Source organism: Acinonyx jubatus, chromosome E2 (assembly GCF_027475565.1).
Source record: "Acinonyx jubatus isolate Ajub_Pintada_27869175 chromosome E2, VMU_Ajub_asm_v1.0, whole genome shotgun sequence".
NCBI lineage: Eukaryota > Metazoa > Chordata > Mammalia > Carnivora > Felidae > Acinonyx > Acinonyx jubatus.
This window is the reverse complement of record NC_069396.1, coordinates 45,417,811-45,435,887: the sequence shown is the minus strand read 5'-3', so window position 1 is coordinate 45,435,887 and position 18,077 is coordinate 45,417,811. Positions and strand designations below refer to the sequence as shown.

Genomic DNA, 18,077 nt, shown 5'->3' with positions numbered 1-18,077 from the left:
GCGAGGCCACATGGAAGAAGAGATCCTGAGACTACAGAGAGAGGGGCCCAGCCATCTCCAAGGCACAATGTGGCCGAAATATCTTGAGTGCTCCAGCTCCATCTACCCTTTGTCTGCTGCAGCTTAAGAAACTCCGGTCAAGCCCAGAAGAGCCGTCCGCATGAGCCTCAGTAAAGCAGAGTCTGCATTTTAAGGCATTTAAGTTTTAGGGTGCCTTGTTATGTAGCAATAGAGAACTAGAATAAACCTCTATCTGGGCACACCACTGTACAAGTTTCACAAAGCCAAATATATCCCATAATTAAAGTGCCACCTAAAAAGGAAATGTGCCCATCGATCAAAGATCCCAACAAAATCTCTTGCATATTGATAACAAAGATCCTTAAAATGAAAAAAAATATGAACCTTCTGTTATTTTGTTAATGAGTACTCATAAACACAACTAACCCGTATTAAGGGTGATGAATCTATTACTTACTTTTATAATTAAAAAGCATTTAAAGTAGAAAGTTCAACACTGTGCTGGACCTGGTGAGAACCCTCAGAAAACACATCTTCTATCTGGGCAAGAGGTATCATTATACTAATACTACTTCATACTCATTTTCAAAGGCTTAGAGCTTACGTTAACAAGGTGGCTAAGCAGGTTGGACGCCTGCAAACTAATTAAAGAAGGCTATCAATAAAAATAATAATTTGAAAAAAAAACCAGAAACAAAGGGAATGCACATCAGTGATGGTCTAGCCAAATTAATTATGGTACACCCACACCACCATGTGTTACACACATCTTTTGCTATCAAAAAGAGCAAATCTGAGTGCTACCTGAGAATCTGGAGGCATATCTATATGGTTTTGCCATGTTAGAAAAACAAAATGCAGGGCACCTGGGTGGCTCAGTTGGTTAAGCATCCAACTTTGGCTCAGGTCATGACCTTACAGTTCGTGGGATCCTGCCCCACACTGGGCTCTGTGCTGACAGCTAAGACCCTGGAGCCTGCTTTGGATTCTGTGTGTGTGTGTGTGTGTGTGTGTGTGTGTGTGTGTGTGTGTGTCTGCCACTCCCTCGCATTCTCTCCCTCCCTCTCTCCCTCTCTCCCCCCTCAAAAATAAAATATTCTTAAAAAAGCAAAATGCAAGAAAATGAGGGTAATATTATCCCTTGTAGGATACTATTTCTCTCCACAGGATTATATAACCGTGGGAGAAAAGGTAGAAAGATACGCACATAAGTACTTGATCGTTACTATGGGTGAAGGACTGTGGGAGGATGCTGACATGGGGGTGGGGCAGAGAGGAGTCCACAAACTAGGGACAGAAAAAAATTGAAGAGGAGCTTGGAGTTAATTCATGATCATCACCCCCAAGTAGCGAGTGCTCTCTATGCACCAGATACAGTGCTTGACTAGGTCACCTGATCTCACCTGAACTTCTCATCTAATGTGGGAATTATTAATTATTCCCATTTTCCAGATCAGGAAACAGAGGCCCGGAGAAGGTAAGCACTGTGCCCAGAGTGCGGGCAGTGCTGGGACTTGAGCATGAAGAGCCACGGTCTTTCAGGAAGGGCACTGAAACTGCACCACTGCCCCTGGGGCTCAAAGGGCACAGTTAACTGCTGGAGGAGCAGTTCCTTGGACACCTGGCACATTCAGGCCCAAAGGTGTGGCAGTGCATGATGCAGCCGGCAGTCCATCAGCACCTCGGTGCCTCAGTTTCTCATGTCATCCGGAGAAATCTGAGAGGGCCACTGACCTCGCTCCGCAGAGCCTGGGGAAGCCCCGCCCAGGACACTTTTACAGAACCAACTGCCGACACCGGGAGCCAGAGCACTGACGAGGTGGGATCAGCCACGACACACTCTCCGAGTTCGCCATTTAATTACAATGCGTTCAGCCCCCGAACGAGAATTATTGCCTGTTAAAGCAGGGAAGACCAATAAACCATGCCTGGCCAGTTAATTCGGATTTCCAAGGCATTCCCTGACCTTACTGCAGGAACACTGAACAGGACCTGGCGATTAAGTGGGCTCTCCGGATACACGCAGGTGTGTGCACATGCGGGCAGTGTCTTGGACAAAGCTTTCCCCACCCATTTAACCTGCACGCAGCCTCAACTCTCACCAGGGCCAAGGCTGTCTGATCCCGGCACATGAATCCAGGCTGCCCGGATGAGCCACTGGCAGGCCCCGTTTTCTCCAGACTGCAGGGGATGAGGGACAGGAAGCCAGAGGCCCTGATGCCTCAGACAGGCCTGATGAGAATCAAAGGAAGGGTGTGGGAATGCCACCTCCCCCACAGCTGCAGGTCTGGGGGCATTCTAACTCAAACCCCAAATGGGGACAGTCATCCATCCTCAGACAATGTTGCACCTGATATCATAAATTTATTCATAAAATAATTTATCCCACACCTACCACATGCCAGGAACTGCTCTACAAGAATAGAGACCGAAGTCCCTGCCCTTTTATGGAGCCTACAGGTGGGGGGAAGGGGCAGATAATAAACAAGTATGTCAAGTAGTAATAAATGCCATGAAGAAAAATAAAGCACAGTGAAGGACTAAGAGTGGTGGAGAAAGTGCTATTTAATAGGGACAGAGGCCCCACGGAGAGGGTGACATCTGAGCAGAGACCTGAAAGGGGGTGGGGAGTCTTGGGGAGACTGGGGGAAGTGTTCCAGGCCAAGGGAACAGCCAGGGCAAAGGCCCTGAGGGAGAAACAGAAGGAGGCCTGAGCAGCTGGAGTGCGGCCAGCAGTTGAGAAGTCAAAGATAAGGCCAGGGAATTTGGGGGGCAGGGGCACAGGGCTAGCTGACACTGAGGATGACTCCCTGCCCAGGCTGTGAGCACTTTACATAACGATTCACTGGAAAGATGAGTGGGTACTGCTCCTACTTCCCCTTTCATCAGATGGGGAAACTGAGGCCCAGAGAGGGAAAGGAACCTGCCTGAGATCACACAGCTCCCCTGTACCAGGCCGGGATGTCCCAGAGCCCCTGGCACAGAAGTTTGCATCCCACAGGAGCTCAACATCCACCAATTGGTTCCTTCTCCGGGGAGAAAATATCCTCCATTTTCTTCTCACTCCCTCGACACTCCGCCCACCGTTCTTCACAGTTAGGAGCAGACAGGTAAACACTTCATGCCAGAGGAGGGGAGGAAAAGAAAACAAAAAAGCCACCAGTCTAATTCCCGAAAAGAAGAAACACATCATTACCTTTCTCTCCTCTACAAGTTACTACCAAACTTAGCAAACATCACTCACCCAAGAGACGTCCTGAGCGCAGCCCTGATCACAGAGCTGGCAGGTGACTGGCCGGACCCGGCAAGGCCACCTGCCTGAGCTCTGCAGGCTGCCCCCCGGCCGGTGCCTCCCCTGCTCGGCCTACTGTGGGTGTCTGGAATGCGGAAACGGGAACCTGCCGTGCCAGCTCCTAACAGCGACTTATTCAATAGCCTCAATAGCCGCGGGAACACGCCAGCCACTGGAGTTCCCCCACGAGGAGCTCCGCGCAAACAGGCGTGCTCCCAAAGAGGACTGTTTCGCCAGCAGCCCCTTTGGGGGAGGGAAAAAAAAAGGACTCCTTACTCACCAGACACGTGGTCTGAGGAGCCTGAATGGGCTTAAGAGAAAGCTCCAAGGTAACAAAGACGGCTCGCCTGTTACTGCTGATCCAGGAACGGGCCACCTGTTCACTGACTGAGCCAGGGCTGGATCCGTGCCCACAGCCTCCCCTGCCCTGGGCTGGCACCTGCCCGCTTCATTCACAACCTCACAATCCAAAGGTGGGCTCCGTTCCCGGTGCGGACTCCCGGTCTGCTCACTCAGGCAGAGGCAATGTAGCTTAATGATTAAGCACCGCCTCTGGGCCCCTCCGGCCAGCTTTGGAAGCACAGGCCGGAATGGCTTTGCCTGATATTAACAACCACCAGAGCCTGGGTGCTCACTCTGCACAAGGCACCCTTCTAAGCACTCCCTAGGAGTTATTTCCCCTAGCCCACACAGCTACCCTCCTAGGATGTACTATTATCATTGCTACTTCACAAGTGAGAAAGTTCAGAAATAGAGAAGTCACAGCGTGGAGATCACATAGCAAGAAAGTGGTGGGGCAGAGAGGTAATCCCAGCACAGCGACTCTGGGTTTCCAGTTCTTAACCACTACACCCAGATCCCCTTTCAAGATGAGAGACTGCCCCCCCCCCCCGCCCCAACTGGGTCCCAGTTGCCACATCTGTAAAATGGGATGTGTGTGAGAGTTGGTGAGCTCTGTATGGGGGAACACTTAGCCTAACCCACAAAAAATGCTCAACAACTATCAGCTATAGTCATGACATTCTGCCCTCAGATTCAATCAGATTCCGCTTATACCTTAAAATAGGGGGTAATTGTGGGCAGCTGAAGGGAAGAAAAATAAAGATTCTTGCTGCCCTTTTCACCCACAAAAAAATACCACTGACCCTTGAACATGGGTTTGAACTGTGCAGCTCCATTTATGTAGTTCTTATGGTACAGTACTATAAATGTATTTTCTCTTCTTCATGACTTTTTCAATAACATTTCTTTTCTCCATCTTACTTTACTGTAAGAATACCATATAAAATACATACAATATACAAAATAGGTGTACGTTCTCAGTAATGCTTCAGGTCAATGGTAGGCTATTAGTAGTTAAGTTTTGGGGGTGTCAAAAGTTATACTCAGATTTTCAACTGTGCAGGGGGTCAGTGCCCCTAACCCCTGACCTGTCCAAGGACCACCTATACGGTGTGTATTAAGTGCTCACTGGGGGCCAGGACTGCAGCGTTCTAAGTGCTTTACATGCTTTAATGCACGGCATCCACCCAACTACCTAGGAGGTCAGTATCACTACCAGCCCCACCTCAGCTCAAGCCCACGCTCCATTCCTCAGTCCCTCTGTAGTCTGGCAGGGCAGTAACTTTACACTGTGTCTGTCCGTAAGTGGGACTAATCGGCATCCACAGGAAACTTCAGTCTGCAAAATGAATGGTCACTTTCACAGGCTGTTAGAAGGAGGGGGCGGGATCATTAAATAGTAATTTAATTATTCAATTCATAAATCTCATGTGTCAATAGCAGAGATCATATTTGTGAGCAACCACGTGCCGGCAACGGGGGTAAGCACCTGACCTGCATCCTCTCCTTTCATCCATACAACCACCTTCCGAGCCAGTCCTCAGGAGGGGAAACTGAGCCTCTGCGAGGAGCACTTTGAACAGCAACTGGTCAAGAGCAGAGAGAGGAGGGAGAGCCAAGTGTTTCTGAGCAGAGAAAATGCTCTCAAACACATGCACACTGCCCCTCAGACTGCTGCCTCATCACTCAGCTTGGGTTTGCCTCTATTTTCAAAAAAAAAATTGGGTTTCTCGATAAGACCGACAGCTCCTACAGCACAGGGACTCTGCGTACATCTTCTCGAAGGTGGACATTAGTAGAGAACAAAAGTGATGTCCTGATTCAGGTAACTACAAAACAAAGCGGGTCAGTACAATGACATGAAAATGTATGAGTGCAATGCTTCCACTTTGTTTTACTAACTTCTGCAGCAGACCCAGGTGTTTGCCTACCAATTCCATCCCTTTCTCCAAGTCCTTTCCTAAACAGTACTCAAAAAAAAAAACAAAAAACAAAAAACAAAAACAACAACAAAAAAAACCCACATAAAAACAAAAAACAGTACTCCAATTTCATTCCTGTAGCCACTCTCTTCCCAGCAGTCATGTGCTTCAGGTAAGGACAGTTCCAGCCTCAGCCCTGAGACTACATCATGATCGGCTCTTACCTGTGATTTGCCCAGGTGTGGTCACGTGCCACAATGCTGGCCAATGAGATATGAGGGGAATCTGAGAGGCAGAGTATCTAGGAAAAGTTTCCTCACTTGTTGGAGATAAACAGTGAGTGATAAATAGATGCGCTCTTTCTACTACTAGATGCAGCCTTGTCGGGATGTGACAGCTGGAGCTGGGGCAGTCATCTTGTGGCCATGAGGAGAGTCTGAGGACACAGACGACAAACCAAGGATGGCAGAGTGACACAACAGAGGGCTTGCTTACAGGCACTGTGGAAGTGCTTAGTCAATCAATTAAGGTGGTGCCAACCTATGGGCTTCTTTGTTGCATGAGATCATAAATCTGACTTCAGGCCAATTTCATCTGGGTTTCCTACTGCAATAGATCAGTGGTACTCCAGATGTCCTCTCAGGCCCAGGAGCACCTAGTAGCAACTGAGTACTTGTTAAAAATGCAGATTCTCAAGCCAGACCTACTGAATCAGAAACTCTTGGTGGGGTCTGGCAATCTGTAATTTAACAAGCATTCCAGGGGATTCTGCTGTCTGCTAAGGTTTGAGAACGACTGCAGAAGCACACAAGTCATTTCAGAGCAAGGCCTCTGGAGTCAAGAGTCCTTGGGTCCAAATCTTGTCACTACCATTCTCTAGCTGTGTGACCTTGGGCAAGTTATTTAAATTTAGCTGCCTCATCTGCAAAAGAGGAATAAAATGAATACTTCTCTTACAGGATTGTTGGGAAGTCTGGATGAGTCACTCTGTGGGATGTGCCTACCTAGCACAGTGCCTAGCACAGGGTAGACATTATATAAATTACCTATTCAGTGCTGCTTTTGTTGCTATTACTATTGTTTGCAACCAAAGGCATACCAACTGACACGACTTCCTAACGGAGCTCCTCCAAAGCTGGATCCAGAACTCCTTTACCTTTATGTTACTACACCCAGAACCCAGCCCAGGGCCCTGGGGCTTCTAGAGACGTGAGACTGTCCCGGTCAGTGCAGGGATGCAACACACAGGAGGGGCTGAGGCCTTTCTCCATCACTCCTCAGACCTCCTCCCGCAGCCTGAACCTCCGCAGCCCCAGCAGATACCCCCACGGACACTCTGCCAGCTACTCTGCCCAGTTACTGATCCAGAATGCCCACCAGCTCTGCCCGGCCCCAGAGAGCACCCCCACCATGTGAGTCATGCCAAACATCTGGCAAGAGTCCAGGGCTGCCCTTCCCTCTGGGAGTTATCTGTGATTTCAAAACTGGTGGCACCAAGATGCAGAAAGCCAAAGAATGACAAACGCCACCCCCAGGTACGGTCCCAGCAGGAAGAGGCAGCCTCTAATCAGGCTTAATAGCAAGACTGGGTAGGGGGCTGTGGGTGGGGCCGGGGTTCTGCATTCGCTGGCACTGCTGACACTGTTGGGCCGGTCACTGAAAGAGCAGTGTGGGATACAGAAAGGGGGAGGGGAGTCTTGGCCTCCGACCACTAACCCCGGCAGCAGGAAAGCACTGGTCAGATTTCTCAGGCTGTGCAAAGGAAGCTATTACACCGAACCTCATAAAATTGCCAATATTCACACATTCTTGGACGGCAAAAAGGTAATTTCATATGGCTCAACCTAATACAAGCCAGGGAACTCACTCCAATAATGCGGTGTCAAGAAGTTGGTCACCAGCAAGAAACTGGAATGGTGGTGGCCTCTGAGCAAGGGAGGTGACTGTCTTACTTTTGCGCCTTCGGTTTCATGCACATGTGGCCACTTTTCAAAATTTAATGAAATTTAATAAATCAATCAACCCTGCAATATCTCCCCATCTCAGAGAAAAGACACACTTGTACCAGATCCTACAAGATCAGCAAGCCTGTCACTTCTCTGCCCTCATCTCCTGCTCTGGCCACACGGGCCTCCTTGTGAGCTCCTCAATCTTACCAGGCCCATGTCTCAGGGCCTTTGCACTGGCTGCTCCCTCTGTCTTGACACCCCCACTGCTGACACTGCCTCACCTCCTTCAGGCCTGTACTCAAGTCACCTCCTAGGGAGGCTATCTCTGGCCCTCCCATCTAAAACCTCAACACAACACCTTCTACCAACCTAATACTTCATATCCCCCGTCCCTGCTTATTTTCTTCTGCTTAGCACTTACCACCCTCTTGTTTACTGTCTGAACCCCCCCACTTGAAGGACAGCCCGAGAAGGGGAGAAGCTTGTCTGTCTTGCTCACTGCCACATTCCCAGTTCCTGGAGGACTGCTCAGCTCAGTGAACACCTGCTGAATGAGTAAGCTGAAAAATCAGATGTAGAGTCACTATTTGGGGTTTGGCACCCTCAGATCCCACACGTGCAGGTCTACACTGGAAACATGGGAAAATCAAGCTAAGTTGGTGACAGCGCTCCTAGTGGTTTCTCCATACTGGGCTCACCTCAGAGCCTTTGAAAGAAAAAGAAAGGGCAGAACCGAAGACAATGCTGGGGGCAGGGGTTTGAGGCAGGGGCTCTCCTGCCTCCCCTGCCCACAAACCAAGCATGTGGTGTAGAGACACGGGGCACCGGAGAAAAGAACTCATCCTGAGCTGGAACATGCCAGCCTCTAGCAGGATCAGAGCCAGAGCAGGCTCTCTCTCTCACAACAACCATCTCTACCCACCTGGGAGGCAAACACCAAGCAGAAACCCCCAAACAAGGGTGTCCTCTTTTCCTGCCATTTCCACACAAGGATTCAGGCTAAGTGAGAGTCCCCAGAAGAACAAATGCGACAGGGGCCTCTCTACTCTTGTGTCATGAAGGAGTTCTAACCGTAGGCTTGAAGAGGAATACCATCAGGTCCCAGGCGCCGTCTGTCTGTCACAAGCTGCATCTTGCCCCTTTCCTTCTGTTGGCAAAAGTCAGAACTGAAAGGGGGCACCTTCCCTGCCTCCCACTGCAGTGCTAGAGGCAAACCAAATGCTGGATTCTGGTTCCATGTGGGGCTTTAACAGAGACCCATCAAAGGAAGGATTGGGTGCAGGTTTGTCCTGAGGGGAGGATTGGGGGAGGATCTGATGCCTCTTGTTGAAACATGTCTTTGGAAAAAATGTGGGAGGGGCCCCACGGTCAAGGTGCTGCAGGGAGACATTTCTCAGGGAAGCAGGACCTCTGGAAACTGACTCACAGAGCCGATGCCACTGCAGCCGGCGCTCAGAGCAGCCGGAGAAGCGTGTGGCCGCTGGAACCTTCCAGAGTCCTCACTGCTCCTGGACATTGCTTTACCTAAGGGGTTTCCAAAGCCTTGGGCCAACCACTGACTCCTGTAACGAAAACACCAACAAGAAAACCAAAAAACCCTGTTTTTATCATACAAGTGGACTGGGCAGGAGCAGGGAACTCCCCACACCTACACTTGAGCTCAAAATACACAAATTCTGACTTTTGTTGTCCTTATTTCTTACTTTTCAGGATGAGACATTTCAAACATACAAAGGTGAAAAGAGAATATAAGAATCCCCCATCGGCCGGCTTCAACAGTTATTAACTGGTGGCCAATCTCACTTCATCTCTTCATTCACCCATACACACAGTCTCCCTCTACTCTCGGCCTGCCCATATTATTTTGAACCAAATCATGGACACCTTAACAGTTCACAGGTATTTCAGAATGTATGCTTAAAGATCAGGCCTTTTTTCTTAAGCAGAACCACAGTATCATTATCACATTTTTAAAAAATAAGAATTCCTTAACAATATTGAATATCCAGGTAGCGTTTGTTAGAGAAAGGGGAAGCGCAGGTTCCAGAATCATAGAAAAATCTTGTGCCCAGAGAGGTGTTCAAGCCTCCAGGCACGAAGGGGCCTGAGACCTGATGAAGGGCTGTCCCAGAACAGGAGAACAGAGACCACACATGGAGTGGAGAGGCTGGAACTAGTCTGTATGGTCCTGCTTGCCCACCCCGTTCATCCATCTGTCCATCCACAAGAGACCGCACAGTGAGTGTTTAAGAGCCTGGACTCTGGAGCCAATGGCTTGGGTTTGAATCCTGACTTTGACACTCCAGCTTTAGGACATGCACTTCTCAGGACCTATCAGGGAAAGGGGGATGATAACAGTACCTACCCCATCGAGTCATTCTGAGGCTTAAATGAGAAATTACAAGAAAAGCACTTAGAGCGGGGCCTTTATACACGATAAGAGCTTGGTGAATGCTGGCTAGGATCATTACTTCAGCCAGCAGACACTTACTGAGTGTCTTTTACATACCAGGCACTGTCCAGCAGCAAGAGAGGAGAGTTGTGGAGAGGTTAAAACCCTCATGAGTCACCACCAGGGGACAGGGACTGGCACCAGGCCACTACCTGGGGACGTGAGCAAACTGAGAATCTCCAGTACCTGCCATACTTGGGTAGGAGGTCCAGATTCATCCTGCCCGAGATGGGGAACCCTGAACCAGGAGAGTAATTAGAAGTCCAGAACAATGACTCTCATGGATGAAAGAGGGAACCACTGCATTGCTCCCCCCATTCCCCCCATCCAGCAATGCGACTTTTGATCAGAGCAAAGGCAAGATTCACGTGCTGGGTAAGTACGGCTGTTGCTGAGCTCACTGGAAGATACCACACAGCTCCCACAGAGGGCCACAGCCTCGGGGAACAGAGTCCACAGCAGTAGGAGAAAAGAGCCCTCGTGCCCAAAGAAGCAGTTTAGAATGGCCTTTCAAAAGGCTGGGCCCTTTTCTTGCCTCCCTCACTGTCCCTGCCCACACTGCTCCTCAGCCTCCAAAGTTCTCTCTCTTTCCTAGGAGATAAGACCTGTTTCCACCAAACCGGGAGCTCAAAGTAAGGAGTGCAAGTGTCAGTCACACAGGTCTACACCAGCACCCCCGCACCAACATAAACTCGAGGATCGTTGCTGACAAACTCTGGGGATCCATTTTGTGTGATGAGTCCTTCCTGTGGCTTCTATTGCTCAAAACTCAGAGCCCATCCCCCTCAAAAACAAATACAGCATATCTGACAGAGATTTAAGAGTATGGTCTCTGGACCAGAGTTCAAATTTAGCCTCCATCACTTCCTAATTTCGAGCAAGTGGCCTCTCATTGCCAGAGCTCAGCTTCCTCACGTGTACAACAGGGATAACCAGTCCCTGCCACCTCGGAACATAAGTCACACACGTCGAACAATGAGCACAATTCCAGGCCCATAAGGCACCTTTGATGGATGACAGCTGTGGGGTTAGCTATACCTGCCTGTGATTAATATGCTTTTCATCACTCACCCACCTTTATTCACCAAGATAAAACAGGGATAGTATCTTTGATCTGTCACTGTGAACTACCACCCTTGATTTACGTGAGTCTCATACCCCAGGCCCACGCTGTCCAACACATGTGGCTACTGAGCACCTGAGATGTGGCTGGCGCGAATGGAGATGCACTAAAGGTGTACGATACACTTTGTATTGTGAAGACTTAGTGTGGGAAGAAAATGTAAAACATCTCAATAATTTTTACACTGATTACATATGAAATGATAGTATTTTAGATCAAATAAAATATACGATTAAAATTAGTTTCTTCCATTTCTTTTTACTCTTATTTTTTTAATGTTTATTTATTTTTGAGAGAGAGACAAAGCAAGAACAGGGTAGGGCAGAGAGAGAGGGAGACACAGAATCTGAAGCAGGCTCCAGGCTCTGAGCCGTCAGCACAGAGCCTGACGCGGGGCTCGAACTCACGAACCGGAGATCATGACCTGAGCCGAAGTCGGATGCTCAACCGACTGAGTCACCCAGGTGCCCCTCTTTTTACTTTTAACTGGCCATTATAAAAATGTAAATTCTGTATATGGTCCACGTTGGTAGCTCACAGCGGGTTTCTAATGGACATTGTTGTTGCAGACCTCTGACATCCAGTGTCTTCTCATTCGACTCCATACTGTCAGCGTCTGGCACGGTGCCTGGCACACAGGCTAGGGTAGAACAAAACGTTTCATAGATGGCTGGATAAAGATGTTCTCCACATTTCTCCTGGTCTGAAAATGCATCCACCGCTGTCTTCACATCTAGCCAGGCCTGGCTTTCGTTCAACATATTTACCAACCCACAAGGCCAGGCTACATCAAGTCAAAATGGACACAGTCATGGTGGCTGGAACAGGGTGCTAGGGCACCTGCAGAGCCAGGTATCTTTTTAGTTACTGGACCATATTTGATATTTAACAGTCAAAAATGCTGGTCTGGTGCTCAGCCAGCCCAAGTTCCCCATCAAAGCTCACCCAAATGGGACCCTCCCCTTGTTCACTCTCCTTCAGCACCACGCCTCAAGCAGTCAACTTTGCCTTATTTGAGGACAGGCCTTCAGTTCTGAAACAACCAACCAAACATCCCGACAGAAAGTGACCCCCTCATGTCTTACTGTCAGTAGAAACGATGCCACAGCATCCCCAGACCACCCCTGCTGTCTGTGAATGATGAACTAAATATAGTCCACAGTGCTTTGCAGGTCAGACAACTTCGAAAGGAACTGCTGAATCCACTTCACAAACTTGCCTCAGCCTAGCAAACAGCGCCTGGGAAGAGCAGCAGTGTGGCATGTGGGCAGAGTCTGGAGTCCGGAATCGACTCCTTATCTGTAAAGTGAGTCCCATAAACTTATCTACTTCACTGGACTTTGGTGAGGACTGGCTGAGAAAAAGTGTGACATGCTTACAAGAGCAACTAGTATAGACGAAGCACTAAGAAATGTAAGGTGCTGGGGCGCCTGGGTGGCTCAGCTGGTTAAGCGTCCGACTTGAGCTCAGGTTGTGGGCTCATGGTTAGTGGGTTCGAGCCCCGTGTCAGGCTGACAGTGCTGACAGTGTGGAGCCTGCTTGGGATTCTCTCTCCCTCTCTCTCTGCTCCTCCCCACTTGTGCTTTTTTTCTCTCTCTCTCAAAATAAATATATAAACTTAAAAAAAAAAATAAGGCGCTATTATTATTATTATTTTACAAAAATTAAAGTAGCATGAACTTGAAAAATGTGATTTCATCCTTCTCCAGCCACACCGATCCTGTTTTTGTAGTTAACTCGTTCTCGCCTTTGGGCCTTTGCATTTGCTGTTCCCGCTGCCTGGAATGTTCTTCCCCCAGCTCTTGGCACAGCTGGTGCCTCTTGCTCCTGCAGGCCTTCCCGTACCATCTGAGGTAATGTAACCAACTCTTCTTCACCACCAGCCTGCCCTATCAGCCACTCTCTATCCCCTCAGCCTGTCATTTCCTCTAGAAGACTTAAACCATCTAAAATTACCTTGTTTATTGCATGTCTCCCCAGCTAGAATGTACACCCTAGGAGAGTGAGGATCTCGTCTGTTTTGTTCATGGTCCAAGAGCTTTTAGCCACTAGATGTGCCAGAATGCTTACTGGATGTGTTTTTGCAAAGATAAAAGACATCCCAGAAACAACCTAAATGTCCAGTGACAGGGGAATGGGGGAATAAAGCATGGCCTCTTCATACTGAAGAATGTGAATGTGGGTCTAGCTGTTAAAAAGAATGAGTCAGGGGCTCCCAGCTGGTTCTGTCGGTGGAGCATGCGACTCCTGATCTCAGGGTTGTAAGTTCAAGCCCCACGTTGGGTACAGAGATTACTTAAAAATAAAATCTTAAAAAAAAAAAAAATGAGTAGGATCTGTACGTAATGACTTGACTATCATCAATCGAGAAACTCAAGTTACAAATATGTGACACTTGATCCTTACCCCTCCTTTTTGGGGGAGTGGTGAAGGAGAAGGAAGAAAACAATCAGTATGTGCATCCTTAGAAGCACAGAAAAAGGCAAGGGAGAGCAACTACCTAAATTGCCAAGGGCAGAAAGCATATCCATTGTGCTTATCTACAAAACCTGACAGTGGATACGTAAATACTCACTGCCTGCATAAATGGTTATCTTTGGGGGAAGGGATTTTAGAGTGGAGGGCAGCACCTGTTATTTTCTTTACACATCTGTGTTGTTTGACATGTTACAACAAGCGTTGTGTATCGCTGCATAACTTTTTTTAAAGCAAAATTCAACCCATTCCCATACAGGCAAAGTAAAACTAAGTCCATGACCAGAACAGTCTTCAGCAATGAGAACAGTATCAGTCTTAAACAAAGCACAAATGCACGAACTAGTCCAAAAGTTTCTCATTCTAAAAGCTAAAAACAAACACGTTAAAGGAGATGACTGTTTAATTCTCTTATTAAAACATAAATACATTCAGGGCATCTGGGCAGCTCAGTCAGTTGCGTGTACGACTTTGGCTCCGGTCATGATCTCAGGGTTCGTGTTCAAACGCTCTGTGTTGTCAGCACAAAACCCATTTTGGATCCTCTATCCCTCTCTCTCCCTGCCCCTCTCTCACTCACAATCTGTCTCTCCAAAATAAACAAAAAAACCCCCACATAAATACATTTAATTTAGATTATTAGAGTTAAACAGATCAAGGTCAAACTGTTACCATAACCTGTATCATTTCAAAAAAGACTTTTTTGGGGCGCCTGGGTGGCTCAGTCAGTTGGTTAAGCGTCCGACTTCGACTCAGGTCATGATCTCGCGGGTTCATGAGTTCGAGCCCCGCGTCGGGCTCTGTGCTGACAGCTGGGAGCCTGGAGCCTGTTTCAGATTCTGTGTCTCCCTCTCTCTCTGACCCTCCCCCATTCATGCTCTGTCTCTCTCTGTCTCAAAAATAAACGTTAAAAAAAAAAAAAAGACTTTTTTTAACCTTTATTTTTGAGAGAGGGAGCGAACAAGCATGAGACTAGGAGAGGGGCAGAAAGAGAGGGAGACAGAGAATCTGAAGCAGGCTCTGTGCTGTCAGCACAAAGACCAATGCAGGACTCAAACCCACAAACCATGAGATCATTACCTGAGCCGAAGTTGGATGCTCAACCGACTAAGCCACCCAGGCGCCCCAACCTGTGTCATTTTTTAAACCTAAATTTGAAATATATCGGTGAAATGTGTTTTATAGGAAAAAAAAAAAAGGTGCCAGTATCTACGCATCCTAAATTCCATTTTTGATTTACCACCTGACAACTGCAATCTCTGAAAAACAGGCTCACATTTAACTCTTAGACCATTCTGCACAGACTGCTAAAAAACCATGTGCTGTTGTCACTAAAAATTAAGACCAGGATTTCTTTAAGTCACTGCTTTATTTCCTTATATTAAAAAAAAACATTTAGAGGGCGCCTGGGTGGCTCAGTCAGTTAAGTGTCCAACTTTGACTCAGGTCATGATCTCGCAGTTTGTGAGTTCGAGCCCGGGTTGGGCTCTGTGCTGATAGCTCAGATAGATCCTGGAGCCTGCTTCAGATTCTGGGTCTCCCTCTCTCTCTGCCTCTCCCCCGCTCACACTCCGTCTTTCTCAAAAATAAATAAATTAAAAAAAAACCCACTTAGGTAAATTTGGTGGCCATGATAAATGTGATTGAGACCATGGGTTCCCATCATCAAATGAAATCACAATGACAGGTTTCTGCCAACAGATTTAAGCCTACACAGGGATGTAATAAATTCCCTTTCCAGCCTCTTCTCCGTTGTGTGCACTGCCTCAAATGCTCAGGATGGCCTTCTTCCCAAACAGGATATTCAATTCACTGCCACGGTGTAACTTTTGGGAAAGAAACTGACCACTCATCCACACTGGTAAAAATGGGCCTCCTGGAAACCAGGCCTTTATGCTACACTTGTGGCCACTGCAGTCAGGCCAAGTCCATAGGGTCTTCTCTGCCCCTTACTAATGTTTTACACACATTAATCCTTGGTGATCTAAAAGAAACAACTCAACCTTATTAGAAAAGCCATCTTTAGTGGCCAAGGTGCACTTTCGGTGCCCACGAGATGGGAGACCAAAACAGGCCAATGAAATGGTGCTTCTATGAAATGGCATCCTTCTTCCCCATCAGCTGGACCTGGAAAGGCTGGGGAGAGGAACAACTTTCAAGTTTCTGCCTTGGGCAACTGGGTCAGTATTGGCCCATTTGCTGAGATGGGGACTACTGGGTCTGGGAGGAGAAGGAGTTTAGGTTAAATACATTGAGTTCATGGTGCCCAAGGGAAAGTCACCAGAGGACATCAAGGAAGCTCAGGCCCACATGTGGAGCTGGCTAATATGGCTTTGAGACAGAGTCAAGTGCTGGCAGCACTGGAGTGGTACAGAAAGCACTAGAGTGAATGTGCTGGAATGGGGGGGGGGGGGAGTGTGGGAAAGGTGAGCAGGGGGCTGATGACAGCCAGCCAGCACCATCTCTTCTCAGGCTCTAATACTACATATGTGCCACAATTTAATCTTTTGTGAATAAAAATTAGGGCGGGAGGGACACTAACCTCATCCCTGCTCTGCTCTGTAAATAAATATAAGCAGCAAAGGCTTATTAAGAGAAACAAGATACATTTATTAAGTGCTTACTATGCACCCTGCCCTGTGCTGAACACTAAACATGAATTATCTCCTGGAATCATCAAAACAACCCTGGCACAAAAACCTATGACTACCATTTCACAGATGGGACACTGAGGCTGGGAGTGAATGTGTGGGGGAGCTCAGGGCTGTCATGTCACAGCCCACAGTTAGACAGTCTCTGGGCCAGATGGAGAACATTGAAGAACAATTATAATACATAAGAGCTGTTACTTAGTAAGAGATGGCTCTGGACTAGGAATACAATCTCAGCAAATCTTTACAACCTTCTGAGACTGACACTATCATCCCATTTTACAAATGAGGAACCTGAGGCTGTGGAAGAGGAAATCAACTAGACCAGTGGTCTCCCCAGTGGCCCAGACCTAGATCTAGTCAGAGCCCCACCCTCAAAGGGTCTCTGGGACGCTGGGAAAGGGCTGAACAAATGGTACCATTTATTGAACGCTGACTATGTGCCAGCTGCTGCTCTAAGCACTTTACACATAGTATTCTCACTGCATCCTCCAAACAACCCTATGAGGCGGCTGCTATTAAAATCCCCATTTTACAGATAGGGAAACCGAGCCACAGAGAGGTGAAGTCAGTTGCCCAAGGTCACACGGCTGGTAAATGGCAGAGCCTAAATTTGAATCTGGGTCTCTGCCTCCCAAACCAAAGCTCTCAAAATAATTTCTGTTAACGGCAGCCATCCTGCACTGAGTGCTAACTATGGACCCGACCCTTTACACGCACACCTCCAACTAACCTTATGCTTATGGATAATACCCTCACCCTATTTCTTGGGAGCCAACAATAGCGCAAACACGTAGTAAGTGCATTCTATGTGCCAAATGCTTTACTCGCCATATCTCAACATCTCAACAGAATCCCCCACCAAAAGACACTCTTCTCCCCATTTTACCGAAGGGGAAACTGAGGTTCGGTACGATTTCCTCAGAACGCAGCTCCCGAGTGGCAGAGGCAGGACGCGAACCCATCGGTACCCGACGCCCACTCCATGCTTTCATACAGCGCTGGGTAGCACGTCTCGAAAGTTGAATCATGTGGGCACAGGTCCGGCCGGGTCCGGAGGGCGCGAGTCCGGCGCCGCCGCCCCCAACAACCGGTGCCCACACCCGGCCGTCCGCCGGGTCCCCAGCCCGCGCTGACCCTCAGGGTCCGAGTGGACCCCAATTCCCCGCCACCCGTGCATGAGGCCACCCCTGCACCCGAAACCACATACCTGGGCGTCCCGGCTGCCCGCCCCGCGGGCCCCACGACCGCGGCGTTCGGCCCCGCGCCGTTCGCTGGAGACGCCGCCAGCTCCGGTGGCCCGAGTGACTTCCAGGCTGCCCACTTCCAAGCCGCTTCGCGCGAGGCCTCCTGGGAACTGTAGTTTCGCCCTAGGAGGCAGCAAACTGAAAAAAGCCTGGCGCGCAGGCACTGCCGGGAGCAGTAGGCGCAGCCCCGCGCCGCCTTCTGGGAATGGTAGTCCACCTGTCGCCTCGATGCCGCTCCAGTCTCCAGAGCACTTCCGCAGCCCCGAGGGGCGTGAGAGATGGAGGCGTGTCTTCTGCAGACTCCAGCCCGGTGGCCGAGCTCTTCGTTCCGCGAGGGCGGTTTTTCCTTTTCTCCCAGCCCTGTCCGCCTCCAGCCCTCCTTCGGCGGATTCACCACCCCCCCGCCTCCGCAAGGCGCGAGGTACTTACCCCGAGGGCGCGAGCCTCAGGAGAGGCGGGGACAGCGGAGCCGTGCGCTAGACCCCCAGTGGAGGGGAGCGGCGGAGGAGGGCGTCTGTGCGCGCTCGCGCACGCGCGCTCGCCGGCCAACTCCGGCCTAAACGCCGCGGGCTCCCGCGGGGGAGACTTTTTTTTTTCCCCTTT

At 49.0% G+C, this 18,077-nt stretch overlaps 1 protein-coding gene across 6 annotated transcripts in view; it reads right to left on the bottom strand.

Annotated features, from left to right (window-relative positions):
* Positions 1–17,961, bottom strand: part of SIPA1L3 (signal induced proliferation associated 1 like 3) — a 237,193-nt gene extending 219,232 nt beyond the window's left edge. For 3 of the 6 annotated variants that reach the window (XM_027044594.2, XM_027044593.2, XM_027044596.2), the window contains exon 1: positions 17,438–17,961. The gene's annotated coding sequence lies outside the window, so the exon portion shown is untranslated. Of the gene's footprint in view, positions 1–3,265; positions 3,563–3,593; positions 4,534–17,437 lie in introns of those variants that run through there. The other 3 variants (XM_053210535.1, XM_027044595.2, XM_053210537.1) reach the window with 2 other exon arrangements.
* Between the last annotated feature and the right edge of the window lie 116 nt (positions 17,962–18,077).